The sequence below is a fragment of the Pholis gunnellus genome (assembly GCF_910591455.1).
Source record: "Pholis gunnellus genome assembly, chromosome: 8".
NCBI lineage: Eukaryota > Metazoa > Chordata > Actinopteri > Perciformes > Pholidae > Pholis > Pholis gunnellus.
Genome location: NC_136534.1, coordinates 23,355,124 through 23,378,189, shown reverse-complemented (window position 1 = coordinate 23,378,189; position 23,066 = coordinate 23,355,124).

The window sequence follows — 23,066 nt, the reverse complement described above, 5'->3', positions numbered from 1 at the left end:
CCACAAGAGCTGATTGCATCACCATTTGCAGTAAATGTGTCATAGCTGAAGATAGATTATGCATCGTCTGCTCCTGCACTTAAGGTTCAAGTCTGTAGAGCTGCTAGTTTCCCATCTATCTATCCATCTATCTATCTATCTATCTATTTATCTATCCATCTATCCATCTATCCATCCATCTATCCATTTATCCATCTATCCATCTATCCATCTATCTATCCATCTATCTATCCATCTGACTGTGATACAAAGAATTGTTGGTATATAATGTGTTTTAACTCCTTTAGAGCAGTCATTCCCACAGACATGGGTCGGGTTTTTTGGAGATTTCATTAGGGTTCACCAAATAAATGTGCAGAATTTCTTCCACGGTCTTTAACATTTATATCTGCAGTACACCTTTGAGCCAAATGAGTGTTCGTATTATTCAGTTTTTTTGTTAGCTTACATTTTGTTTTAAAGATGAACAGTGAAAATCAAGAGCCTGTTAACGTCGCCTAAATGCATTTATTTGGTCTAATTTAAAAAATATGAACCATGTGTACATGTTTTCAATAACAGATGCATGAAACAAAGTTGTCATTTTATCAAACATATCTTTTCAAAATGGCGGATTGACCTATTTAACATAATACACGGTGATGTGGAAATGGTCAGGAAGGTTTGATTATGAAAGTCACACGATAACACAAACAAGCTAACCGATCGAGGCAGCGGTAGAACAGAAACGTCAGTGTTTTTGTCTTTCCGAAGGGTAACTGAAGCCGCTGTCTATGAGCTCATTAAAGCCACAAACTTCTTTGACAAAACCAGTGATTTTTACCCCCAAGAACACGGAAGCTGCTGGTCTGCCGCTGCCTCGCTTGGTTTGTTTGTGGTATAATGTGTCTGGACATGACGTTCACACTGGAACTCCTGTCTGCTTCTCCGAACTGGGTGAAAGTACCTCATGCAACCCCACTTTGAAAAATCCATACTAACCCTTTCAGTTGTTCTCATACTTAGCACAGCAATGTACGTTGACTCAGCTAGTGCTAGCTTTCAAATTATTTATAATCTTATTGATTAGTTTACTGTGGTAACTTAGGTCAGTGCTGTTTGCTAACAGCTGAGGGACGTTTCCATTTGGAAAAACACAGGAAAAACCCATTTGGGAAAAAAATAGTCGACTGAGTCGACCTTTAAATGAGCAGTGGGTTTTTTTAGCGTTAGCATCTACGCATCAATGTACCTGCCTGAATATTCATGTCGCTCATTTACTGTCTCTTTCTCTCTCAAATTGAAAGGCAAATAAACAATATGTGCAGTTAAGTAGAAATGCATCAACATGGAAACGTGTCAAAATCAGTTTCGCAACATGGCGCGCAAACTGTAAATGAAACACTTGGAATGTCCAATCAGACAAACAGCTGTCACACACTCTCTCGCAGTGCAGATGCTCAAAGACAAAAGACTGGACCTGTCAAAAACAAAACGTAGCTATAAGTTGAGTTATACTTCAACCACTTGAAAGAAAAGTCAAGCAGCAGTGATAAACAGAAACACTATATTTTGGTTGATATGATGAGCAGCAGCGTCCTTGGAGTTGCCTCAAGACCGTCGCTTCGAACACTGAGGGACTTTTTGTTGCCAGGAAACATTTGAAAAGATTTTTCAATTTTGTCGGAAACTGCTGGGAGTGTTGCCCATCTACACTGTTTTAGTTTATCAGCACCCTGAGGCTTTGCCAGGAGGGATATCATCTTTGTTACTGTAGGATTTTCATTAGCTTGTTGTTGTCTGGTGTGTCTGTAGCTTCTATGCACATAAGTACAAACAATGTTTGAGAACAGGCAGTCATTTGATGTATAATTATTCCAATAATTTACAAATACGAAAAATACAGTCAAAACAATAATGCCATGTACTTTACACTAGGATCACAAGGCTCTTTAGGTTCGACGTCTTGCAAAACTGTGCAGCCCGGGTCTTTTGAAATGTGTCGCTGTTTGCAGAGGAATTAGTTTTTCCCTTTTGAAACGACACATTGTGATTTCACCGGTCCAGGTTTGTGCCTGTTCTGCTGGAGGGTGAATTTGCCTCCGTGCATAAATGTGTTGCTTCTGAGCCCGACACAAGACACACAGCATCCTCAATGATCAGCAGCGTCATGCTCGGTCTGAGTCATTTCCCATCAAATAGAGAGATAAATGCGGAACACGGTGTCTTCTATCCAAACATCCCATGCTTGTATCCACTTGTACTCACCTGCATCCTCTTGATAATGTTGCCTTCGCTGCCTATGAGGGCCTTGATGTTGGCTCATTAAATACGCTTTTCTGCCAGTTATTTAGGCTCCTTTAGCTCACAGTTTGGAGCCATGAATACTGCATGGGTCTCACCCGCGGTGCCGAAGCAGCATAGATTTGTTCATGATCCCCTTATGTCCCCATTGCTGTCATCTGAACAACATAAAACGGGCTGTAATTTGACCAGTGTGATTTGGGCCGGTGCGCCTTTGCAACAGCAATCCGCAGCCATTATAGTGTGGTGTCGACCGCCTAATCCAGCGCCGCACAGAATTCCCTTTGAACTCGCCCGATTGCGAGGCTAATTTTTATTAAGTAAGTACACACATTATTATTTGTGGCAGTCACTGAAGCTTCAAGGAGTTGTCGTGACAAGCGGCGCCCGAGAGCTTAAATTACCAACTCTCTCTGCTAGCACCGCTATAATTAGCAAAGAAATTAACAAGAAATGTTTGCTTTCGTTAAATTATTCAAAACATGTATGTCACTCTTGAAGGTTTAGATCTAATTGTTGTTCAAAATGGACTTTTTAAATTCTTTTATGTCAACTTTTGTCTCTGTTTCTCTTGTTGTTGACTGCAGGCCTGTCTAGATGGACTATGTCTTAGTAATTGAACATAAAAAATGCTGCATCATGAAACACACCTTCATTTATAATGCACTTATTTGTCTTTCTTTTGTATTTCATCAAACAAAGAAACAAGCTCTGTTTGTTCAACAACATATCTTCTCTTTTATTAGAAGAAGCGCTGGTGAGGACTGATCTCTAAGTCTTTATCGGAAGAGATCGGAAGAGTTCTGGTTTCCTTTTGTAGTCCGAGTATTGTATTATATGAGGCTTTGGTTGAATGCAGGTAAACAGTCCGTGTGGGGAGCAAAAAAAGGCGAAAAGCATTGACCGAAATAAAATCCCAGAACCCACCAGTGATCGTCCGACGGCGATTTAAGGGTTTGAGGATTCAAGGATAATTTATTGTCATTATACAACACAGTTATAGCTCTTTTGCTACACTAGGAAAATATGACAAAACAGTTTTTAATCAGAAGGAATGCAAACATCAACAACAAAACAATTCTCTGGCCAGATAGTATGACCGGCACCTTTTACATACAAAAATTCAGCATCAGGGAAACACAGAGTCCATCTTCTTTTGTCCTACCAGAGTCCGGTGCTCTGTCCTGCAGCGTGATAAAGCGTAAAGATGTGGGCACCACAGTCACCGACCTCCTGGTGCTGGGTCAGGCTGGAAGTTATATTTCATCCATCTTATTTTCCGGTGACCTGACATTAGACAGCCAGAAGCAGACCTGCTAGTGGAGTAGTCTTGTATCCCAGCTGGGTTAGCTAACCTTCTATCTCGGCTCTCCTCTCTCTCGTCCTGGGGCGGTCGACTCGACGTAGAGGAGCAATGTGCTTCACCTCCGGTTGAGGGAGGATAAAGTAAAACATGCTCGCTGCAGATGTCATCTGCTGATTTAAAATGCGCCTCTGAACCAAAGCGAGGTACAACGAGTGAGTTTGGTGTCATCACGCACCGTCTATAACGAGATTCAAACTTTGATCCAACACAATGCATGATGTATAACTACAAGGCCACTGTGTTGTGCCAAAATACCACATTCAGACAATTCAAACGCGAACATTACTTATTTTTCATTGGAATAGTTGTGGTTGGCTGCGGGGGGGGGGTTTGTTGTTGTTTGTGAATAAAATGATTCACGGTGACTAATGTGCTCAAGTGTCAAATCCAACGTATTGATTGCAGACGGATTAATTGAACATGGCGTGGTGAATTTGGCGAGGGCACGTTTATGGAAGTTCACCATTTATTAACACAACGTGAGCGACCCGAGGCGATGAGGTAATCTGCTGTTTTTTCTTGCACTCTAAATGCAGACTGTGTGTTAAATCCATTTTTAAATAAAAAACAAGGCGGGGGAGAAAACAGCGCCCAGATTCTAATGCAGCGAGATTGACAGACAGATAAAAGGGATACAGTAATACAATGACGGCATGACAATCTTGCCACGCATTTTATGGTGACGAATAATCAAAAATCCTTTTATCGATGACACATCAAGGAGCATTTAGTTTATGCTTCGGTTAATCCTATTGACTATTTAGTGATTTCTCTCTCTTTTACTTGTTCCACTGTGCTATATTTGTCTCATAAATACTGGATATTTTGGCTTGACAAATTGCTATACAGGCACAATCCTATTAAGGGATGCGGTGTTGTGTTGCATGCCAGTGACATTCTGTTTGGGTGTTGCATTAGACACTATGACTACTGTACCGGGTTGTCATTAATGGATAATAAGAGCATTTTGTATTTTTAGACATTTCTTTTAGCATACCACTATTTTTTTATTATCCCTGAACAATCCCCGCTGCAGACTTTTGTTGTTCTAATGTGCCACAAGATCCCTTTCACCGATCAATCAATTAATTAATCTTAATTCATCCAGCACTTCACTGAAACAAGGCGTCTAAGACGAGGCAAAGTCGTTTAGAAGAGACAAGCGAGCAGTGAAAACCATACGGCTGACTGAAAGAAGACATCAGAGAGCCAGTGGGACTGAATTAATGGTCAGGTACCGTAAGGATGATTTTACCGGTCACGATACGATTTTTAACAGTTTCAATACCTGTTCCGAGAGAAAATATCAGTCTGGGCTACTGTACAGGTTGTAAACTGCTGCAAGTCTGAAAACGAATTAATATCATGCAAATGGTGTTTAAGTGTGACGCTGTTACAAAACACTGCGTGATGTGACTTATCCTCAAACTATTCTGTTAATGTCACAAAGTCTTCCTAAATAAAGAATGGAAGGTCATTTCTTACACTCAAACTGGCCTGTGAATGTCATAAATCATCATGGAATCAACCAAATCATGTCAAATGTAAAGGAAATACATTTATCCAAGAATGAAAGTGATATTTTTATACAAGTTAAACCAAGCACCAGGCTTTAAAATGCTGAAGTTAAACCTAAACTCAAGAGTAACTTAACTTCATTCCCATCAACATGGCATAACATAAACGTTTGTCTATTCATCCCTTATGCTGTATGAGTGTAACCAAGATATTTGTGTCACCAACAAGTAATTTGGGTTTCAAACAGCACATTTCCTGAATTTTACATTGAATTATTGACACAGTTTCCTACTGACTACATGACCCAAAGGTGTGTGAAATAGAAGGGAGGGGAGGGGGGGGGGGCAGCACATTACAAACTCTAAAAGCCACATCAGACCAGTGTGCCACCTGCATCTCACTTCAAACTCTCTACCTCGCATTATATCCGTCACAGAAAGTGGAAGGATGCAGCTGCAGGTGGTTTTCGAAGCTGTTGCGGGTAGAAATAAACATCTTGACAGCTTAAATACTACCCTCGTTGTCTTTGTTATGGCGAATCTGGTCTACGAGAACACTTCATGACGTTTTGGACTCGGGTGTCTCGCGCCTGTTTTGACTCGGACCTGTCTGGATAATGACTTTTCCAAAGTGTATAAAATATGGTATAGTTTTAATGACGTCTGGGGGTTTCTCCCTTTGTAACACACACATTTTAACCAAATATATTTCAATGCGTTCAAAACCAATTACTACGAGTGCTTTAGAGGTAAAGATACACTTTGCACAGTGTTCCTTTTTATCTTTCTTAGTCAAATCAGACTTAATCAGCCCTGGTTTTGGTCTTGACTGCAGCCTTGATAAACATTAAATACGATGCTGTTTTTAAGGGAGCATCAACCTTGTCACCACCTTGACGGGCCCCCGTTTCTGCCATGGGTCACAGGCAGCAGGAGGCGGTGAGGTCCTGGAGAGCATTATTGAGTTTTCAGTGACATGAATTATGATAAATTATCGGTCAATAATTCAACATTGTGTGTCAGATAGAGTATATTTACAGGACCACCTGGCGTTGCCTTAATAGAGGTTACACTATAGGGAGTAAATAAATAATACAGCTTTTTTTTTTTTTACGCTGCGATTTAATACCATTAAATATTCAGCTATTTGGATGATCAAATTTGCTGCTAAATTACAGCTTCCCCGTTGATAGGACTGGGAGGAGAGGTGGCCAACGGGTGCTGCGGTGGGAACCCAGCCAGAGAGGGGAACAACACATGCACACACACACACACACACACACACTATCAGACGCACATATGCATGTCTGTGTGAGCTAGAATGACACACACACACGCGCGCGCGCGAGCGCGTACATATGCACACAAGCAGAGGCACACAAAAGCACATAAACACACACAGCCCCAGGTGGCACATGCTGGCATACAACGCCTTACCTGATGATGCTGTATGCATCAACGAGCGCATCCAAAATAATGCAATGTTTACCCGAAGAGGGATGGTTGGAGTTCAGACTCCTTGTCTGAATATTTCACATAGAAAGAGAGGATTATTCGATAAATAATAAATACATTCACAACCATGTGTGTGTTTCTCTATCGTACAATATAATACAGTGCTGTGACAAGCTTCATTTCCCCGGGATCTGCCCTCTGACAGACTGGTGCAGTTATTAGTATTAACCACTGTTAGAATCATCAGCACCACAAAACGAAAAAAAAAAGAAAAAGAAAAAATTGGCATCCCTAAGCATGATATGAGAATTTGTAAGCAAAATGAGAAATGAAGCAATTAGAGAGGTTCACATACATTATTTAGCGCTCATTAGCTTCCTGTGACACTGTAGGCTCCACACCAATGAAAAGTGTTGGCCGGGCTCAGGCAATTAGTAAAATTAGTGGCACAGGATTTGGCGTTGATTCAGGCCACATGGCCCAGAAGATACCAGACTGGTGTCAGTCGTGTAATTTATAACTTTGCACATGAAATAATAGGTTTGAAAAATCACTGGGGCTACCAGCGTGTCAACCTGTATTATCCAGGCGACAGGGGTTGTCTGTTGGACGGAGGGAAACAGCAGCAGCTTCCTCCCGGGCGTTTATACAGGGGAGCGAGCGGTGCAGTCGGCCATTTTGTGTCTCTCCGAGAAAAACAGGGGACAGAGGTCCAAGCGGATGGTAATTAGCAGTCTGGGTTGTGTTTGTTTTCATTTTGCGCATGTTTGTGCTGATAAAGTTTGACTTGCCAAAAAATCCCAGTCCCGCGCTGGATTCCGCTCAAGCTGTTCCCCAGCATCCTTCAGGAACGATGGGAAATCTTGTACGCTGCCACTGGTCACAGCACAAACAGACGGTGGTAATCAGTGATTAGTGGACATGTTACAGTATACAGCGATAAGCCCACACCCCCAACCCTTCAATCTGAATCAATAGCAGCACATGAAATACATAAAAATGTACACGCTTGGTGCTCGACGTTCTGTGATTAACCAGCAAAATAAGCACGAAGGGTTTGTAGAAATCTATTTATGTAAACTGTAAACTTCAAAAGGAATACAAATAAATAAATTGTTTGTTTGTTTTTCTCTGGTCAGAACACACGGACTGCTGAGGAAACACAAATCCCATTTTGTAAAAAAACGGGCAATTTAACAGCACAGTTTTGATCCCTTTAGGTTTTGAGCTTAAGGTCTGCGGCCAGCTTCAAATGACTGCAGGTCCGCGTCCAACACCCGAGCGTAGCTAAATAACATTTTGCAGCCTCTTTATCATTACAGGGGAGAGAGAAAAAAAAAAAAAAAAAGGGGAAGGCAGAGAACAAGCAAACCAAATAAACAGGTGTTGTGTGCTTTAGAAAAAGCTAATGCTAACGTGTTCTGGAATAGAGAGGCATAATTATACTGTGCTGGATTATGGAAAACATTGTGCATGTTAATTACACCAGGTATGCTCATTGATTTTCTGTTATAATACTTAAATGTGTCATTAATAATTCATTTTCCTGCCAGCCCATTCCATTTTTCATGCACCTGTGTGTTGTTGATGTGAATGACGCTGTGTCATTGCTGATGATGGCTGCGTAGTTCATCATGGAAAGTAATTTCTGCACTGACACCTACTTATTTGTCTTTTATGAGCCACTGACAATGTCCATATTGTAAGGAACGACTCTCCCCTCAGAGACTGACCGAGAGCCATGTCGGGTTTTTTTCCTTCTCTCTTTGCAGATCTGTGAAAAGGCTTTTATTTGTCTCTTTGCTTGTGCACCTGAAAGGTTTATTAGGGCGAAGACTTTACCAACAAGTATGGAGCAGCGGTTAGCTCCTCAAACTTCCAATCGCTGTCAATAAAACTAAATAAATTTTGGTTTTTGACATTTCTTGTGCCTCTCTTAGGCCAAAAGGCATGAACGTAACGCTTGATTCCCCCGAGCCGCTGCTTCAACAACTCGGCCTGTGGACCTGATTCAATGCCGAGTCTCTCCACTAATCTCAAAGTTTCATGAAGACTAATTCCCATGTTCTCGTCTTTTAAGAGCACCCATCCTTCTCCTGTCATTTTAAAGGAGCGCGTCTCTCGAGGAGCGTATCCGTCAAACAATAGTGAGACGAGCACGACAAACAAACCCGGGAACAACAACAGCGGCCACGGGCACAATCAAGTTTGTCCTTGAATTTCCACACCTGTGAGTGCCGAACGCAACTGGGGCCATTTGTGAATTGGAGGGAACACGACATGTTTGTCCAGCATCAACTCGGCAGCGTGTTTATCCCCTCGTTTTTTTTTTCCAGCATTGTTTGTCTTTTCTTTGTGGCGCCGAAATGCTCAAATTGCATTTCTCAGATGTTGGTTCCCTGGAGGTGTGCGCTTGTCGGCAGGTGTCTGCGGGAAAAGCGGAAAAAAGGGGAAGGGGAGAGGAAGAGGCGCTGGAAGACGGATAAAGAGAAGAAAAAAAAAAAGGACAGAAAGAGAAGAGAGAGCGCGAGCAAGAGAGATCTCCCACTCATTCTCCCATTTGGAGCTGAATTTATGCCGAAATGCTTCATCTGCTATATATGCTCTTTAGCAATGTAAATGCATGCTGATGAACTTGGATCCTGCAACAATATGGCACATGTTTCTTACACCGCGGAAACTTTTTCACAATTAGTTGTTTGGCAGAAGATGACAAACTATCCGGAGCTCCTGTGAGCAACATCCAAGTTACGGAAGTTTGGAACAAACGCGCATTTTATTTATTTATTTCTCCCTGAGGTACACGCTGACAAGCTAAATCCTGCTAAAAAAAGCGTGAAACATGGTGCTGTTTCCCCGCAATAATAATTCCGTTTTCCTTATTTTATTTCCAAATCAATTAACTAACCTTGAGATGAGCTTTGCTGCTGATAAGTGCTGTACAGTGCAGCTAAATCCCCCTCCCCCCCCCCCCCCCCCCCCCCCCGCTTTGAAAGAGGTTTCCTCTCCAGGCAGCATATAATAGATATTGAACTGTAAATTTGAATTGAAAGCTCGGGTCATTGTGCCTCATTGACTTTCGACCACAAAAACCAAATGATGTCTTAGTTGAGAGAAATATATCAAAGGATATCAACAATTACGAGTCATAAACACGCCTGGAGACGTGCCTGGCGGGCGTATAGCAGCGGGAATTAGCATGTTGAGCTGATAAATATGCATGTAAAGACGCTCCCAGGGGAATAACACGCGTGTGATTGATAGCTTTGGAATTGAAGGATGTGTAAATTCCTTTTATTCTGGGGGTTGTGCTGTTGTACCGCCGAAATACATAGCACTTGTTAAAAGTTTTACCAACTTTATAATCCTTAATGCCACATCTGTTTGCTGTCTTTATAGCGCCTGTAAAACGTCATTAAATTATTACCACCAGCTGGCCTCATTGCACAATAACCTCACTTATCTGTTATTCTCTGGGAATACTTTTGATTTATAGACCCTCTTAGAATAAATGATATTTTATACATATGTATATATAAATAAACAAGGGGAAATGTGTTCTCTTAAATAATTCATGAGTTGTACTTTGAATAAGTTACTTAGTAGAAGTTTTTTTTTCCTCTCTCTCTCTCTTTTTTCACCCCAGCAAGTATAAAAGAGTTGTTTGTGGCAGTTACAGACTGAAAGACGTTTGATTCCAGTGTGGACGGCAGAGCAGGTCGGTCTACTGAGTGTAATAAGTGTTCAATATTTTCACTTGATCAAATGTAAAGAATTAGATTTTCTTTTTACGTTTTTTCTTTTTTTTTTTGGAGATTACAAGACTTTGTAAATGAGGAACATGGTTTTGCACATTTTGAAAATTCTGTATCCAATCGATTCTCCTCATCACCTGTCGTTGATCAAGTGTGACACAAAAAAAAAGTTAAATTGAGCAGCTTTTCCGTGGTGTAGAATCTATATTTAAATGAAAACTCTCATGAACAGTGGATCTAAAAGAATAATATCACACCACACTGTAGTCAGTTTTTCCAACACTGCTTCAAAATCCAACGCCTCATCACTCAACTCTGAAGAATTCCAGCACCCCCTAATGTCAATACGAAGCTATTGAAATGAAAAGGCCAAAGAAGAAAAATGGACAAACTGACAAGGCATCATTTCAGCACACAAGCGCTCTGAGAACAGCAAAAAACAATACCCACACAAATAAATGCAGCTCAGGTAGAGGAGTGATCTCTGTGGCTATGCTGGTGCTTATAAATAGCACTCGCCCTGGAGTAGCAATAAAGGCTGTTTGCGTAGCTGCTATATGTTTAGTATGTAATGATATATTATTGCTCTAGGTAGTGGGAGCATGTCCTATGTGCTCTGTCCTCTTGGGTATAATTGCTTCAGAAGAGATAAACTGGAGAGAGGGAGGGGAAGAGAGGGAGGAGAAGGGGGGAGCAAGACAAGATATTAAAGATTAATAAGGTGTGTGTGCGTGTGTGTGTGTGTAAAGCTGTAACTCTCGAGAGTGATTCTTTTCATTTAGCTATAGTCTTTTATTTCCCATTGTCCCATCTTATTCTTCGCTCACTTTGAAATTCAGACTATTTGGAGAGACCCTCAAAGGCCTCGTTGTGGCTGCTGTGTAATGCAGTACGCTGCCTTTTCCAGCTTTTTCTCAAACCGTATCTCAAGCTGAAGCTGTCAGTCATCGCAGGCGTAATGCTCGACGCAGTGGTGCAAATTCAATTTGTTTCTCGTGCGTCTCCATGTTTTTCAAATGAGACTATTAATTAATAACATTGTCATGACAAGAGGAATTCAATATTTAGCTTATTCTATTATTATTTTGAAGGAATAGAAAGCAATCATTTTTTTATTATTATCTGATCAGAGTGGCTTTTGTCTTTTGCTCTAATTTAGAAAAATAATAGACACCAAATGCTATCAAAAAACAAACCTGTAGCTGCTCCACGGATGATGAATAGCTGACTTTCTGCCTTCTGCTTCTAACGAGAGTGGTTTTCATGGTTTGGGGGACATTTTATGATCTAAAACTGCATTAAACACATTTATTTTGTGATGTAAAACTCTGAATGTCCACAAGGTTCGTCTCTCAGATGTAGTAAATGAGCCACAGTGTTCTTTTTGATAACAGATTTACTTCAGGTCTAGCTTTTTTTTAAGTACTATGCACATTTACAAATATGACCATTTTCAATGCAAGAACAGGATGTGTGGATGTGCATTATGGTAGCTTATTGCTTTAAATTCCAATTAAAAAAAGTAAAGCGAGTGCACACATACGGGATATCGACGTGCGCGCACACACAGAGACACACAAACACTGAGAGTATCAGTGTGAAGCTCAGAATAAAGGAGCCTGTGAATTTGGCCAGGTTTCCGTGTCAGAAGCAGCCTGCATGTACGTTTGCGTTCCGCAGGCTTTAGAAGGCTCTTTTTTTTTCACACCCTGCTGTTTTCCCCTGATAATTTAATGTCCATATTCTTCTCTTCAGGCATTAAAACCCTCTGAAGTTCATTCTCTGCCTTTGTACTCTATGAGGCTGCACAGTGGGGCTGGGAAACACACACCACACTCCGTAGGTCCTCTGTTGTATTGCCTACCGAGTAACCAACCAATTACCGAGTTCAAACACGCAGCTATCACTCTGTTTTCGCTGCTATCCTCTGATTTGGCCAGTGTTTGTACCAGACTTGTTTTCCTCTCTTTTCAAACTGAGCTTCTATTAGAGATGGATGTTGATCACGGCGCGTTACTTATTCTCACAGATGACGAGGCAAATCCTCTAACTTAAAACTCCCACGGGAAGAATATTGACTACAGCGTGCCAAGTCATTTAGTGTCACGTCGATAGAAAGTGACCAGTTTGGTGAATGATAAGAGTGACAAATGTGGTGCTTCCTGTGTGTTCACTGTAAGTCACACATGCTGTATACGTGCAGGACTGATTGACACGCTAACATATAGAGGAGCCGACACTAAAACAGTAGCACACATGTTACAAAGACACAGAAAGAAACACTTTGAAACAATACCAAAAGAGGCTGATGGAGATGATATAATGAGCCTCTTATGTAAATCAATGACTTACAGTTTTTGCAAATTTGAATATATAATACACAATAATTCATAACTCACATGACTCCTAACTGTGTGTTAATATCAGTCGGGCAATATATTACAGGCAAAATAAATACATTTAGCAATGCGCGAAATAAAGGTTGGTGGTATGTACTCGTTTTATTCTGGAACGGTCGAAAATCTGTAGAGTTTGAGTCCGCTGTTGGAATAGATGACGTCGAATGTGAAAGGTTCCATAGATTTATAATTTATTAAATACTCCCTGAGCCATGAAAAGCTGTGCTTATGTGTGTGTGGTATCAACCCTAGTGTCTATAAAGTTGCTGTCGGGGCCAGAGCTGCGATCGGATTGGGTAACATGAGGTAAAGACAGGAAATAGTGTGGATTGGTTTGTAACAACATTATCCCGCAAGTTGCAAAATGATTATCAGGCGCTCAATTAACATTTACCTCCATGCACTCACTGTAGCCAAGCATCTTCTGTCGGTCACTTTGTTATTACAAATATTAATATGTAAAGTATATAAACTATTACTGCTTCTTGAAAGAGAGGTCAGTGCCTCCCTGTCTCTCAAGTTGTCCCGGATTGAACTTTGCACAAAGCAAACGAGACGGGTCAAACCGCGACCGGGAACAAATATGTTGCACGTCTCACAGAAATTCATGTTGAGCTAAATCTGGTCTGACTGCACTTATGTGTGAAGGCCGTGTATTTGCAGAGTGCTGCGCAAAGGCAACTCCACAAAGAGAGAAAACTTTCTTTGGAGTATGCACTGAGAGACCAACTTTCATAATTGGAATAAATTGGCACCGTCTCACCTTGAAAAATGTTAGTATGGCAAAGAAAAAACCTTTTCCCCATATTTTACCGACCTGCTGAGGAGAACGTGCTCGGTTTCTTTCAATCATACGCTGTAGAATAAGGGAGATCGTTGCAGACACTTGGTAGAATCCATTAAGGGTAGAAAAATGTGTAATTGTTGCCTTCCTGTCCCTCCAAAAATATGGAAAAATACCTATGCTGATCAGTATTTTAACTAATTTAAGGTGTTTTTTTGAGGGAGCTTTCTACTGGATATGTTTTGCCTTTCAACTGAAGACATATCGTAGCGGCTTTACAGACATCGGGGTCCCACAGAAGTAATAAGGAGTATAAATAGAGGACAGGTTAACAACATTCTCACTATAGAAAGCTTAAGTTGTTCAACAAGAATGCTGAACCCCAGATAGTCCACTCGATTGTCCCACGTCAACACGATCCCTTGCTGTGTCTTCTTCTTCTTCTTCTTCTTCTTTTGTGTGGTACAAGACGTGCATATTGTGGGAGCATGGCGGCTCATGATTTCCCCAGCGAGGCCCATAGGGCCTGTAGAGATCTACCTGTCAGCACACCTGAGCTCCCTCAGAGCAACCCGGCCTTTCTTGCTGACTCCGCCGCCACCGTTTACCGAGGCGAGACATGAAAAATGCAACAGGGGTCGTCGTCATCGGGTGTCTTGGGGGTCTGGGGAAATCACCTGTGCCAAGACGGTGTAGCGCCGGCATCCGAAATGGCTTCCTTGTACAGTGAATGATGTGTCTCAGGAACTACATTTCGCTGTTTTCTCTGCATAAAGCGCAAAAGATGGATTACAGGAGACTCAGGCATGCACTGAATATACCATTGATTTGATAAAGCTGAGTTTGAACGCTTATAAAACTATGTTGACAGCCCCAGGGAGTGTGACAGCTTCTTCAATTAACAATTGATGCTTATATAAGAACATCCGTCTGTAAGTTATTCATGATTTCTTATGCCAGTTGTTGTCGTAAATCCATATGTATGCAAGTTAATAGATTTCCGCCGCTGTATGACAAGACTTTCCTTCTCCATCTGACCCTGCCATATGCCATAAGACGTCTCTTTTGTCCATATTCACTGTCTAATTATATCCAGCCTGTTTTGTTTTTACAATACACCTGTGAAGAAAAATTAGCAGAAACTGAATGCAGACCGTATTAATTATGCTCAAGTTCTTACTTGATGGCTTACGTAGTCTTTTATGTGTTGAAAATAGTGATATTTTCTCGAGCTTTGGGTTTATGAAACCTTTACAATAGTTGTCAATCACTTACATAGTTTGTTTTTTCCATCCAACAGCTGAGATACTGTAAAACAGTGTCCATTAATTCACAGAAAACAGTATGCTGTCCTTTGTTGTAATACGATCGATACAATGAAGCATACAGACTGTAAACTGTAACACAAAGTGCATGGCTGCTGTTGTGGGAAGACCAAACAGCTACATTTCGATCATATTTTGGGGATTTCAAGGACCAAGCTGTGATTTTATATTCACCACATACATGTGATGTTTCTCAATTAATCAAGATTCAGAATACAGAGATACAAAAATCTGTTGAAATCCTGAAAATATCTTCTGTCTAAATAGACTCTTAACTATTGTTTAAAGGAGAAGTGTTGACATGTAAGTTTCCAGGTGACTGATTGAGGCGTTACAGAAGACATTTCTAAATATCACTTTATATACACACAGAACTTTCACGATAAATTCCCCACAATAAATTCAAATCAATTAATTTGATAGTTGTTTGCAACGTGGACAAGACACACTTTCTTCCAAAACAAACATTTTGATTGAGTTCTTTTTAAGCATTGTATTAAAATACCACTGAGTCCATTAATGTGAGAGTGACAGTTGTTTACAATACTGTGTTGTATTTTTTGTAATTTTGTAATTTGATTGGGGGATTCTTTTGATTAGATTTAGGTTCCAGGTCCAAACTCTACAACAGGAATTTCATCATCCTCTTTGACAAATATCCTGGAAATGTAGCATTTGTAAGATGCAGTTTTTCCCACCATCACGACACCAAGAAGAAAATATCAATCTTTCACAGGAACCTGAAGAGACAAACGAGCTGCGATAAGTGAAACACAGGCATTAACATGCTGTCGTGTTTGCAAGTTCATACAATGACAGACGGGCGGACGCATGTGATGCCCCCCCACCTCTCCCCCATCCTTCACTAAACCCACCCAGGCGCATATTAACGACATCTCCTGCCACTGCCAGCGTATTGATTTCTCACCCCCACCCCTCCCTCTTTTCTCTATTCTTAGGGACATAATGTCACAACATGAGCATTTTACCATTTAGTGTGAAAGAACAAGGAAGACGACGCAGTCACCTCACATGTTATTAAAGCATCAAGTTCACTAATTGCGGTTAACACTTAAGCACTTTATTAACTTGAGAAATGTGATATGCTGTGGACAGGTGTGAATATTAAAGCAAAGAGAAAGACAGAGAATCAGTCGGATGTGTTGCTTTGCTGCCATGTGTTACTGAGCTGTAATATAAAATCAACGAGAATTTAAACATTCTTTAAAGAATTACTCAAAACTTATTATGATATAGATGTTTCCAGCACATTAACTTGTGAAGCAAAAGTAAAGTCAGAATACATTGTGCTAATTCCAGAAAACAATAGGTAAGGGTCATAAGACTTCTTTGTGAGGTAAATGCAGCATTCTTTGGTAACGTATGGGATTGGAGCATTGGCACCCCTAGTGGTCCTCCAGATGAGATAGTAAGCTCTAAACATTTTGGCAAAACTGTTAACAATATCAAAACGTCTGGTTGTTGCATGTTCGGTTGTCAGAATCCAACAGCCGACTAAAGCGCTCCAGAATTCCGACAGGATCACAACTTCTTTCAGAGCAACAGGTGTCTCATTTTAACGAGGGACCGTGTTAAGCTGGTGACTTTCAGAGGAATGCGTCCGTTGTTCCCTCGTAGTAACTTGCGTAAATGGTTGGCGTAGATAATAAACACAGGTGATTATGAATTTAAAATGCTGAGAGTCACCTGTTAACACAGCCACTCTAATACTAATACTGGACTGATCACAAATGCTCCTCTTTGTCGCGCCCATTTTTAAAACTTAATAAACTCAAACTGTGCGTGCGTGTCATGGTATTTGACGTTCTGTACATGAACACAGATAACTGGAAGCATCTAGCGACTTGGATGCTCGTAATTTCTCGTTGGTGTAACATCTCAAGCTAGGTTTCTCCACCAAATACTTGTCTTTATCTGGCAACTAAATATAGGTGCACTTTAATGTATTCTACCCACTCACGAATAGCACACAGATCTGGAAAGTCAATTTGCTGAGGTTGCATTCATAATCTTTGCTGATTAAGGCCCTCGCATAGCTTGACAAGCTATTGCACTCCACCATAGTTGCCAAACGGCATGCGGGTTGCCAAACTGCATGCGCACACTTACATATATTATCATTGTTTACAAACTGTAAGTGTCTGATTGTAAGCCTTGTGCCGAAGCGTTGTGCATAAAGCTGTTAAAAGAACAATACTTGGCATTTAAAAGTTGGTCTTCTTCCAAAACCACAAACACAACAGCAGAAGTGTGAGGAATGGATTGAACAATGTGTTGGTCTGCTCTACCGTAACACGCAATCGTTAGCATGTCTGGCTAACTAGCTTAGAGAGAGCGTTACTTCCAAGGCCAAAGAGCACAAAATTAACCAGTTGGACTTACTAATAAACTAATAAAATAAAAGGCTGAGGTTACATTTTTATTAGCCTTCCCATAATACTATGCATCAGTAGCTCTTCACTGCAATACAAGAATGATGCTGTTATTTATCTCTAGATGGATTATCAGTCTTTAGACATGGTATCATTATGTAGTCATCTCATGGATATTTAAGACCGCTTTTACAAGATTCTTGTTTTAAAACGAGTCAGCTGGAAACATTCAAAAGCGGAAGACAGCGACGACTCCTGGAGCTAACATTAGCTTTATTAGCTAGCTGATAGAAATCTGCTAGCAAGAGTTATGATTTCAGCCTGCAAACCCCACAGTAGCCAGCTAGAAATGAGAAACCTCCTCATGTCTACATTTTGTGAAATAAAGGACCCATAGTTTTGAAAAAAATATTAAGGATTTCGATGGTAAATCTGGCACATAATCACGAGAATGGAAAGCGTGATAGCAGTAATTAAGAGGGGGCGGAGCTTTGTAAATTTGGCTTCAGAATTTGAACAGGCACTATGTAAAAAATCTACACGTAGTGGGTTTAAATAATAGACAGTTGTTTTTTTCCATGTCTTCACTTTGAATTGTTTTGGCCTCGTGCATGAATAGAAGTAAATATATATATTTTGACATGCCTCGTGTTGATGTATTTCACATGCATCTGTTGTGAACTGCTCTCATATGATCCATAATATACTGTAGATTACCCTCATCAGATCATAGGAAGTAGACCTTCTCACACCAGCTTGTTCGCCATCTCTGCTATGATATTATCTTCGGTCAGCTCAACTTATCCAGTGACACTGCTGCTACGAGGACATTGTAGTTGTCAAGGGTTAGATGTTTGAAATAAAGTTTTTAAATCAGTCTTCAATGTGTCTTGATGAAATGAAAACGTGTCCATATGATGAAAAGAGAAGTCTGAGGTCTGCAAATTGTCAACTGACTAAATTATTTCACAATGACGTCCCTCTGCAAATTTTCTAGTTTGGATGTTGCCTGGCAGTGAACCACCAAATAGGTTTTTTTGCACCACAAACAGAAGCTCTCTTTTTTCTCTCTCTCTGTAAGAAGCAGCATTACCAACTTTCCAAACCGGGTGTAAAAACTAGAGCGTGACAGCTGCATTTAAATATGAAATAGCTGCAGATTTGGTTTCAGACACCTTGTACTGTGTGCAAACAAAGCCACCGTTTCCACCAGAGAAAAGAGAATGCATTTAAAGCACCTCTTTGTCGTTGTTCAGAACTGTGTTCCCTTTGTTTGCATTTGTCTCTTTTTTCTTTTTTTTTAGGGAGAAAGAATGGGATGAAATATTTTTAAACAGTAATTACCTGGCTGGGATCCGACATGCAGGGATTAATGGGTGACTGCGGAGCACCAGGTTTCGGCAGCATGTTGGAAGGTAAGGGAGTGTGTGGGTGTGTGTGATGGAGTGGTGGTGGCAGTGGTGGTGGTGGTGGTGGTGGGGGGGATGCCGAACACGGAGGAACCAAAGACTGGCAGAATTCTGCTGCAAGTGTCTTTTCTTTATCCAAGCTCAAGTCACTGCTGCACGCCAAGTCCGTCACAAATGAACAAGACAGATTTAGCCCTCCCGCCTCATCCCACTCCCTCCAAATCCATTTGCTAAACGTCTGTTTTCATGCCTCCCGAAACAATATTGTTACATGTTTGGGGTTATTTTTACCTTCTTCGCTCTGGCCCACTCCGTTGCACAAGTCGACATTTTCTACCAAGGAGTTAAGCAAATCTGTAATCGCGCTTTGTTCAGAACCCTGTTTTGCATGTAATTGACAATCGCAGGCAATTTCCGATCAATTCATATCACCACAAAGCACTCGAAGCTGCCTGCTCAGGCCAAGCTCGCATCGCTGGAGTCGAAGAATACCGCAGTGCACTTTGCGCTCAAAACTCAATTAACCACGTCCTTGGAGTACAATATCTCTGGATTCTTTAAATCGTTTGGATAGTGCAGAGAGGCGATGAGGTGCTTTTACAGATGGCGCGCGACTCAGACTGTAATTAAACAGATCAGTGTCTAATACGCAGTCTGATATCTAGCAGCAGTGCAGCCAAGTCTCTGTGGGAATAACTTCCTGAGGTTCTCAGGAGGTTCTCAAGGTCGCTGCAGTCACTGCAGATTCTACAGTAGTGTAGTTTCTTTTGCTCTGAGGAGCCGTGGCTTTGTAACTTTAAGGTCATTTCTTTCTGTTTTCATGACTTCTGTTGCCACAGCATTTTATTGGGCAGTTTTTGTTAATGTTTTACTTTGGCATTGTGTAGCTTCTTTGTTGGCAGAGTGTTTTGGAATCACTGAATAATAAACTGAAATGGAGTTTTGGACAAACAAAGGGATTTTGCCCAACAGTATCAACTCTATTCTATCATCCTGACTGCAGTGTGTTTGGGCGTCACTTTCAATGCTAAATCTAAATCTGTATCTCTTTTATTTGTACAATAAACTTGTGAAAATGTGTTCTGTTAAACGCAGAGCTTCTGGCGCAGGTTTTTTGAAATATTGTTCCCATTTTAGAGACTGGTTTCATATTGGTGGGGAGATTTTTGGAAGCGTCAGTCTGTTTTGGCATTTCTCCACGCTGATATTTTATTCCATGCTTTTACTTACAGAAGTTTTGGTCGGCCTTCTTGCAGCCGTCTGACTTGCAAAGTCCAAACCAGAAAGAAAAAAAGAAAAATGATTCAATGATATTTCTTCTCTTTGAAAAGCGAACAGCCTTGTCCTTTCTCGGAGTGAAAGGCTCCCATGGCCTTGGTGAGATGAGACTCAAAGTGGGCTCCATCTTGCCAGTAACCAGAGTCAGATATTTGGACAACACCGGGACGTCTCAGCCCATTTGTTAGGAAAAGATGTTCGCATTGTACACAAGCACAAAAGCACTTTTGTGCACAAATTAACCTTCCTGACCAGTTTTACTGCCATTTCCGGTTTCACTTATATTACCTTGAAAAAGGAAACCAGCCATGCAGAAGATAAAATACATCATAACTTCCTTTCAGGCATGTGTTATTTTATATTATGTCCAATGTTAGAGGTGTACTGCAGATATAAATGTGGAATAAAACTATGAAAGACATTCTGCAAATGTAGTTGGCGACCTTAATATAAATTCCACGTGCCCCGTCTGGGGGTCCCGACCCAGTGTTTTGGCTCTGTTTGTACCACAGCTCCTTAACAAAGAGCTGAGCTTTAAAATTAGTGTTGATACAAAGGCTGACTTTTGTATAACACCTTAAGATGATTTTTTAATTAATCGTGTAACTTGAAAAGCTTTATTTGTCTTGCTTGTTGAAAGTGAAATAGACCAAGGGACTTGATTGAGCTGATAAAAGCTTCCACCAAAATAAAAGCAAATGAATGATGCACTTAAAAAAATCAAGGCTGCAGTTTAAAGTCTTTTCCATCGCTAATTGCAAGCTAATGAATCAAAGTCATTAATAATTTCATGATGCTTTTTTTTTTTTTTTTACTTTAATTTTTTTTACTTTCTTGGCAGAGTTTGAAAAGACGGAAGAAAGCTGCTGAACAGAGGCAAATCAAAGCACATATGGTTGGACGGCTGAGACGTGTGAAATTGCCTCGCCTGTCATTTGAACACAGCCCAGGAGAAGTTTCAAGGTTGCCGAATGCTTTGTGAAATCTCCTAAATGTAACTGTTCAGGCTTTTTGTGCCTCTTGCTGAAATTCTGAGAAATCATTTGATGAAAAGAAATGTCAAATGACGTTTAGTTTGTCTGTAGTTAAAAGTTCAACAGATTTTCCTTTTTACGATACCAAAAGACACTTTTTAGACTTTTATAACCATCAGTGGTAAAAATAAATAAAGAAATAAAATAAGAAATAAGGCAGGTTTTAGTAATACAAAGTTTTTATTTTCTTTGTCAATAAAAACTACTGTTGTTCATCACAGAAGCAGGATAAATATTCTGGATTTATATCAGGTGATAAAGCAGCAAGTCTCATAACATGCTCCAATAACCTACCTGCTCTAATTACAACAGCAATCATAAAATGTCAGAATGGAAAGCAATATAAACAAAGCATAACATTCAAGACGACAATATTGCACTGATTAATACAGCAGCGATGATGTTTGAAGTCGTTCCCGTATTAAATGTAGATGCCCCCTGAGTGTGAAAAAAAAGAGTAAAAACTTGTACACTGAATCTTGATTTTACTTCTTGTGTCAGAGCTGTGCAGAAATAGGACACTTTGTCACTTTCTGTTTGTCGTCATTAACAAAGTGCTTAATTAAGACAATGGAAAAGATAGTGTCTCATCACAAAGGAGGAGATATTTTTTGTGGGGCTGTTATCTGACAGTCTGGATGATAAGATCACAGCGAAGCCTTAAGAAATAATACGTTTGAGGTGGGGGTGAATCGAGATCAGCATTAATGTGATCGGTGCCATATGCCAGTATGAATCTAATAGACTGATAATCTGGCGTCTCACTGCTGGCGGAACCAATCTGTGTGCGATAAGGGGCTCACATTTGGGAGCGGATCAGCGGCGTCGTCAACATCGGACCAGAACGTGAAAATATCTCCCATTAAGATCTGGAAACAACAAGGAGAAGTCAGAAAACAGAAGGGAACACAGGAGATGTGCCGATACACTGTGGGGAGGGATAACACAACACTGCTTTGAGCTGTTAAGTCACCTTTCTCTCTCTGTCTCACTGTCTGATGTTTGTTCAACTTCAATTTTTAATAAAATCGATGGTAAACATCGTGTAAAGCCTCACATTTTCATAAAAAGCAAAGCTGTCGTTTCATTTGAACCTCTTTAATGACACATGAAATAAATGTATTGATTCAAACAATCATGTTTTCTCCTCTATTTAAACCTCCAGGTTCACTTTCACATATGTTTACATTGCTGACCCTTATTTGACATTTTCTTTGATATGATCAAACAGAGCAGCTTCCTCCTTCCCTCTCTCCTTCTCCATTATGGAAAAAATTATTAACATCTGCTGCACAGACATCAGGAGAAGTCATGCATGCCTTAATGGCCCCTTGTTTAGTCATTTATGGGTAAGCATGTCATTATTTCAGGATTTATGATCGACCAGATAGAGAACGCATTCTCCCGGAGTTTCACCTAGCAATTATTTATTTTGATTTTTATGGCAACAAAGTTTCCTATCCTCCCTCACTATCCAATTAATGCTGATGATCAAGCATGTCTTAGTGCTTTGGATGCTGCAGCTTTTGTTTTTATCTGCGTTTATGTCCTTTGATGGAATGTAAAACATTTTTGTGATGAGCCTGTTTTGGAAAAAGCGGTGTATTGATAAGTGTGTAGTGAAATGTACGGTATATCCAAGGACAGCCAGAGAAGTTAAAGTAAGTCTGTGAACAACAGAACGTCAAACCAGGTTTTTGATACCTGTAATTGTCAAGATGTTTGATTAAAAAGCTTTGTTTTAAATGTTCACTCGGATTTCTAAAATGCATTCTATTGTGTCTACTGTCGCCCTGTAACAGTGAAAGAGAGGCCTGTGGATTATCCGTATTGTCTTAGAATCCATTCACCTTCAAGTAGTTGGATGAAGGCACAAAACAAAACTTTATACGAAGAGGGCTGCATAACGACATGTGTTTCTTCGGGATTCGGGTGAACCAACCTTCAATATTTGGTGCATAGTTAAAGGAGCAAGGTGTAGGATTTAGTGGCATCTAGTGGTGAGGCTGCAGATTGCAACCAGATGAAACCCCAGTGCTCTCCTCTCGCTTTCCAGGCGTGTCGGAGA